Here is a 7594-nt window from a genome sequence, read left to right as displayed (position 1 = left end):
AAGGAGAGTTAAATGAACAAATGTACAAATGGCTGATTATATGTTTAAAATATGATGCCATTTATAACTGTTTAAGTTCTAGAATTACAATAAATACATTAAAAAGCTTACAGTAAATATAACAAGGCAATTCAATTAATGTTAAAGCTGTGTTGATTTATATCCATTGTGCATATTTGTGTATGTAGAAATGATCAAAGAATTGATTATATTTTGTCTTGTTTATTTTTAGTTTCACACCTTCCTTATATCATTAAACCTGTGGGCAAAGGATTCACGTCTTCAGAGTCTTGGTGTACGGAGGGAGTTTATCTGGCTGTTAAGATATATACACTACATATACCGCGGACAGCACAAGTAATTATTGTCTTTTTGTTCACAACTTCTCCACATTTCGAAGTGTTTCCTGAGCCAGAACGACCTATCTTTCTTCCTGGCTTGCTGTATAATGATCCAATTCAAATGCAATACCAACAACAACTCAACAGCAACAACACAAACTACGACAACAACCCACACATTGCGCATTGTTTAGAGCGGTCATAAAGTGTTGAAGCACTCAAGTTTGAAACTGTTTCAACCTGTCACCTGTCAGAATCGAGACGAGGCAGTGCATTGAATCACCTGATTGGACGGCGAACCAGTGAGTTGATTCATTCAGGAAATGAAGCAGTTGCTGCTTCGGACGTCACATGTCACGTGATTTGAAGCAAGCTTCGAAGCACTGCTTTTATGGAATAGGAAGTCCAGGGTTGAAGCACGTATCAAAGCTTCAGTGTCAAACTGCCATCACTAGTGTAGTCTCTTTGGCGCTCCACATTTCAGAGAAAACAAGTTGTTTCTCAGAATCGAAGGGGAAAAACACAAAAGCATTGTACACAATTTAAACCTATCAATGTCGTTTAATTAACAAAGGTAATCTGGTGTTTTTGAGTTGATGAGTAGTGCAGATATCACTGTCAAATCAATCGACAGTAAGGATAATACTTACTTCCGGGTGTACAATTCTCCGTTATCCAATGGGAATAGACGCTCACATTGCCTTTAAGAGCTGCCGACATAAACGGATGAGTGCTTCCCTGAGCGTCAATTACCAGCCGCCGATGGGAATACATTGCAATCAGTTGAAAGCTCTTTGCGTCCGTTTATGAAGCTGAAGGAGCACTCGGAGCGTCACAAATGCACGAAATGGGGTCCCTGACCAAGCGTCGTTCCTGGACGCTTAGGGTGAGTGAGAGTGTCGTTGAACAGATGCATAACAGTGTGTGTGTGTGTGTGTGTGTGTGTGTGTGTTTTGTGTGTTGGTGTGTGTGTGTGTTGTGTGTTATGTGTGTGTGTGTGTGTGTGATGTGTGTGTGTGTGTGTGTGTGTGTGTGAACATGAATTGTTGCCCTGCCTCTCCATACTGAGCCCCTCAGGGAATAAACAGGTTGAAATACACTCGATCAGTTTAAATGCATTTTCCTCCCCAGGCCGGGAAAAGATTCCATCACTGATTCGAATGAATCAACTCCATAACCCTCACTTGTAGCTAACGCAGTGTAAACATCTAATGAAATGACTGTGTGGAAGAGTCCCTTTATACATCGCTAACAGGTGATAAAAGCAGAAAGCAAAGCGTGCCTGAAGGAGGTGGAGAAACAGGAAAGAGAGAGGATGAGAGCGATGGAATGGCTGCTGGGTGGGGGGGGTGGGGGGGGATTGATGTGACTGTTTAAACGCTCACAGACGCCCATGCGTGTCAAGACTGCCAATCCTCTGGGAAATCAGGGCCAGGGAAGCCGCCAGCCTCCTTGGAAATATCCTCTTTCTAAGCACAGGGATCTGACATTATGAAATGGGAGGCGGTCAAACCACATGCCGCACCACAACGTTTGATATGAGGCTCTGATGAGACAGAAGGGGATGGGAAATGGGTCTCTTTTGTTACATTTCAAGATTGGATTGCTCCTTTTATTCTCCTGTTTCCTCTCTCTTTCTCTCCAGATTCTTCATCCTTGAGCTACAACTATCAGAGGTGTCTAGGTATCTGTAATGAGAGCAAGCTCCTAGATATTATTGATCTATGTCTTCAATTACCTTCCAATTCTCAATTATTAAATACAGTTCCAGCGCCTTTACTTCCAGAAGTTGTTCAAAGGGAAACGGAGAAGGTTTAACTCTCCTCCTGGCGCAGAGGAAGTGTTTAAGTGCTACATGTCTTTTCTGATTTCTGCACTACTACTGCACAACATGTAAAAGTCTCTGTATATCTGAAACTATTTGTAAATGTATCATGGGATCATGATGTGGGTTGAGTACCCTCCAGAAGTCCAAGAGCCAAAGAGGAGGAGGGAGGAAACAGTAATTGAAAACAGAACCATATTAAACCAGGGGTACTGAGCATACTTGACCTTATGGAGTGAACTCTGGTTGCAGGCTCAAGACAAACTGAGTCTTTTAGGCATCATTTCTGTAGGATTTCATCTGGGTTTTTTCATCTCTTTCAAATACCCTGGGTCTTGGCATATTGTATAACAAGGAGGGATTTTGTGATTTATAATATCAAAATATGTTATGTGTATTGATCTGACTCACATCCACATGTTAAAAATGACCTCCTGCAGATTCTCTCATTTGCATCTTTCACAAGAGCTATCTACACCTGTAAAAGAAATTACAGCAACTGACTAATTTAGCAAAGCTTAATAATTATTCAAAATCCCAAATTCCCCCAAAGAAGAAGACACAAATACATGTTTGCATTTGATTAACCTCAAAGAAATGATTCACACTGTGAGGGGTAGGTAGAATACAGTAGGTGTTATCATCAGGAAGTCAGATTAATGAGAGAGTCAAGGGCATGTGGGTTAGTCACTTTGCATGTATTCATTTGATCTATTGTCAATATGTGTTCATAAAGGCAACACATGTGTTATTATATTATTACATGAATCAGTTTGCAGACTGATCATTGAAAAAAGGTCAACTTGTTCCATGAGACTGCGCCGTCTGGAGGAGGCGAGTTACCATGCAGCGGAGGTGGCAGCTGCATTGCAGAGCATTAATGCAGAGTGAGAACTTTACCTCATACACTACACACACACTGCAGCTCTGCTTTTAACACATTAAACTGTTAACTAAAGTGTGTGTACAGTTACCACATTGACACGGCTCATGTGTGTTTACACGGGTTATGTGTGTGGCATGCATGAACAGTATGCTTCGAAAAATATGTGGAATTGTTTTCCTAGTCTAGTTGACAGCATAGTGAACCTGGATATGTGGAGAGTGCCACAATTTCTATGTTAGAAATGTATAGTAGGGGGCCCCAGCACATAGAAACTGCCGGATGCTAACCTGCATATAATGGCATTTTGCACAATTGGCAAGTTCTGTTAATTACAATGAATGGCATTATAGCCTATGTGAACAATAGTTAAAAATAATTACTTGGCCAATTTGTACAATTGTGGGAGTTATTGAGGAGGCTGAATCCATTTCTGATATTTTCAGGATCAGGTTTTCAGAATATCCATTTTAACCAGAAAGTGGCAATCTGTATAGTCTGAGGTGAGTAGTGTTGCAACAATTTGATATAAAGAGCACAACAAAAGTATTGTCTCTGTGGACGATTATTTTTCAGTCCCCTAAATCTTCCAAATCGACCCAAAATGTATCTAAGTCAGCCCACAGAGAGTACAGATGCTTTTTCTGGTTAAAACAGAAATGTTTTATTCTGAAAATGTCAGAAATGGAATCGGCATCCTCGATTACCCCCATTTTGTCCAAATCAGCTAAGCCATTGCTCAACTATTGTCCACATAGAGCTATAATGTTAATTCATGCTGATTAAAGCAACTTATGCTAATTGTGAAAATTGCCCAACATATGCAGGTTAGCGTCCAGCAGTTTCTATGTTCTGGGGATCCTACTATACATTTCTAACATAAAACTTTGGGGTACAACATTTCCAGGTTCACTGGTGATTTATCTGTTGAGTCGTTTGAATGTATAACCATGTGTATACAAGCCAACTTTGAGATTTATATCTTCTGAGACATGTTTCTCTAGGTGAAGTTATTTAAAAAAAAACTACATTCATTTTGTTTTACTAGGTTCAGGTAAAAATGTTGCTTTTGCTGATTTTTACTTCGATCCTGCATGATAAGCAAAGCTGTGTATTACTAACGCAGTGTATTTCCAAAGCAGTGTATTCCGATATGATATAATTATACTTTATTGTCAGATCAAGTCTAAAATGTTCTTGCATCACAGACAAGATACAATGGAAAACCATTTATCAAAACAATGTACTCCAAAACAAGCAGTGTGTTCCAACGCAGTGTGTTCCAACGCAGTGTGTTCCAAAGCAGTGTGTTCCAAAGCAGTGTGTTCCAACGCAGTGTGTTCCAACACAGTGTGTTCCAAAGCAGTGTGTTCCAAAGCAGTGTGTTCCAACGCAGTGTGTTCCAAAGCAGTGTGTTCCAAAGCAGTGTGTTCCAAAGCAGTGTGTTCCAAAGCAGTGTGTTCCAAAGCAGTGTGTTCCAACGCAGTGTGTTCCAACGCAGTGTGTTCCAAAGCAGTTGTTTCCAACGCAGTGTGTTCCAAGCAGTGTGTTCCAAAGCAGTGTGTTCCAAAGCAGTGTGTTCCAAAGCAGTGTGTTCCAACGCAGTGTGTTCCAAAGCAGTGTGTTCCAAAGCAGTGTGTTCCAAACGCAGTGTGTTCCAACGCAGTGTGTTCCAAAGCAGTGTGTTCCAACGCAGTGTGTTCCAACGCAGTGTGTTCCAAAGCAGTGTGTTCCAAAGCAGTGTGTTCCAAAGCAGTGTGTTCCAACGCAGTGTGTTCCAAAGCAGTGTGTTCCAAAGCAGTGTGTTCCAACGCAGTGTGTTCCAAAGCAGTGTGTTCCAAAGCAGTGTGTTCCAAAGCAGGTGTGTTCCAACGCAGGTGTTCCAACGCAGTGGTTCCAAAGCAGTGTGTTCCAAAGCAGTGTGTTCCAAAGCAGTGTGTTCCAACGCAGTGTGTTCCAAAGCAGTGTGTTCCAACGCAGTGTGTTCCAACGCAGTGTGTTCCAAAGCAGTGTGTTCCAACGCAGTGTGTTCCAAAGCAGTGTGTTCCAAAGCAGTGTGTTCCCAAAGCAGGTGTTCCAACGCAGTGTGTTCCAAACGCAGTGTGTTCCAACGCACGAGTGTGTTCCAAAGCAGTGTGTTCCAAAGCAGTGTGTTCAAAGCAGTGTGTTCCAAAGCAGTGTGTTCCAACGCAGTGTGTTCCAACGCAGTGTGTTCCAAAGCAGTGTGTTCCAAAGCAGTGTGTTCCAAGCAGTGTGTTCCAACGCAGTGTGTTCCAAAGCAGTGTTCCAAAGCAGTGTGTTCCAACGCAGTGTGTTCCAAAGCAGTGTGTTCCAACGCAGGTGTTCCAAACGCAGTTGTTCCAACGCAGTGTGTTCCAAAGCAGTGTGTTCCAACGCAGGTGTTTCCAACAGTGCTCCTGGCAGGATGGTTTGAAAGAGGTCTGGCGCCCTCTAGCAGCCACGTGCCTGTGCACAGACACTGTGTGGGCCGAGAGGTATCGCCATGTCTTATTATCTATATCAGTCACTGTCACTAGACACAGAAGGGTATTCAGCAGGTCAGCTTTGCATTTAGTTTGTCATTTCAGCTACAGTAACCCTAGAAATCCTTCTTTCTGGCTGTGATGTAGACGCCAGAACAATCCTCCTTATCATTCCTATTTTCTTGTCCTTTCCTGCAGCAGATGCCTTGCAGAGAAAACAATTTGAGCATGAAGGGCTCCACTGAGGGGAACAATGTAATTGGCTGCTTCGTCCAGTTAATCAAGTGGCTTAATAAGTCATGAAATCATTCATCATGGTTACAGTTTCAATAAGGTGTGGGGGTCACTGAGCAGGGCTGCAGGAGGCTGCCAGGAAAATTCAGTGTGCCATTCATATCTAGAATGTTGCTGACTTCAACTTTTATAATATTGGAATTTCTTACAAAATAACACATGCGTGGTCAAACAACAAAAAACATTTAAAGTGGTCCTGGAATCTCCATTTCCGAAACATTCTGTAACATTACCGAAGAAATGAAACAAACACCAAAAGCGTATCATGTGCTCTCAGTGTATGCTCTGTTTGTAGATGTAATGCATCTATGTGTCGAAAACAGCATACACATGAATATTCTGACTGAAGTGAAAAAACTCCATCACGATATCTCCAGTAATCTGGAGATGGTCCTGGGGAAACAATCAGTATAACTATTGATTTTGTGTGTGAAAAATAAAAGGGTAAATAGGATATTTAAAAACTGTTGTCTTCATTATAGCAATGGGCGTGTCTGATACATGTGTATTATTGTACCGTGCGTATTATACCCCCACAGAAACACTTAAACACTGAAACACTTAAACACTAAAACACTTAAACACTGAAACACTTAAACACAGAAAACACTGAAACACTTAAACACAGAAACACTGAAACACAGAAACACTGAAACACTTAAACACAGAAACACTTAAACACTGAAACACTTAAACACTTAAACACGGAAACAAAGAAACACGGAAAGACAGAAACACAAAAACACAGAAACACTGAAACACTGAAAAACTTAAACACAGAAACACGGAAACACAGAAACACTGAAACACCAAAACACAGAAACACTTAAACACAGAAACACTTAAAAACACAGAAACACTGAAACCCACCGAAACCACATGGAATACACAGGAAAACACTGAAACACAGAAAACACTCGTGAAACAAGCACCACAAAAAACACAGAAACAACCCTAACACAGAAGAGAACACTTAAACAACGAAACACTTTAAATAACACAGAAACACTGAAAACAAACTGAAACACAAAGAAACACTGAAACATAGAAAACACTGAAACACTGAAAACACAGAAACACAGAAACACTGAAACACTGAAACACTGAAACACTGAAACATAGAAACACAGAAACACAGAAACACTGAAACACAGAAACACTGAAACACCAAAACACAGAAACACTGAAACACAGAAACACTTAAACACAGAAACACTGAAACACTGAAAACACTGAAACACAGAAAACACTTAAACACAGAAACACTGAAACACTGAAACACTTAAACACTGAAACACTTAAACACAGAAACACTGAAACACTTAAACACAGAAACACTTAAACACTGAAACACTTAAACACGGAAACAAAGAAACACGGAAAGACAGAAACACAAAAACACAGAAACACTGAAACACTGAAAAACTTAAACACAGAAACACGGAAACACAGAAACACTGAAACACAGTAACACTGAAACACCAAAACACAGAAACACTTAAACACAGAAACACTTAAACACAGAAACACTTAAACACAGAAACACTGAAACACCAAAACACAGAAACACTTAAACACAGAAAAACACTGAAAACACTGAAACACTGAAACACTTAAACACAGAAACACTGAAACACTGAAAACACTGAAACACTTAAACACAGAAACACTGAAACACTTAAACAGAGAAACACTGAAACACTTAAACACTGAAACGCTGAAACACTGAAACACTTAACACTGAAACACTGAAACACTTAAACACTGA

This window comes from Gymnodraco acuticeps, unplaced genomic scaffold (assembly GCF_902827175.1).
Source record: "Gymnodraco acuticeps unplaced genomic scaffold, fGymAcu1.1, whole genome shotgun sequence".
Lineage (NCBI taxonomy): Eukaryota > Metazoa > Chordata > Actinopteri > Perciformes > Bathydraconidae > Gymnodraco > Gymnodraco acuticeps.
The sequence above is the reverse complement of the archived record's forward strand: the minus strand, read 5'-3'. Positions refer to the sequence as shown.